The following is a 254-nucleotide window of genomic DNA, read 5'->3' as shown; positions in this document are numbered from 1 at the left end:
TTTTGTTTACATATTTTTAAATTATTGATTTATTTTTGAGAGAGAGATAGAGTGTGAGTGGGGGAGGGGCAGAGAGAGAGAGGAAGACACAGAATTTGAAGCAGGTTCCTGGCTCTGAGCTATCAGCAGAGCCTGACTTGGGGCTTGAACTTATGAACCTCGAGATCACGATCTGAGCCGAAGTCAGATGCCTAACCAACTGAGTCACCCAGATGCCCCTAAATAAGATATTTTTAAAGTTAAGAGGAACTTGA

The sequence above is a fragment of the Puma concolor genome, chromosome B4 (assembly GCF_028749965.1).
Source record: "Puma concolor isolate L17-30 chromosome B4, mPumCon1.1.hap2, whole genome shotgun sequence".
NCBI lineage: Eukaryota > Metazoa > Chordata > Mammalia > Carnivora > Felidae > Puma > Puma concolor.
This window is presented reverse-complemented; position numbering follows the sequence as displayed.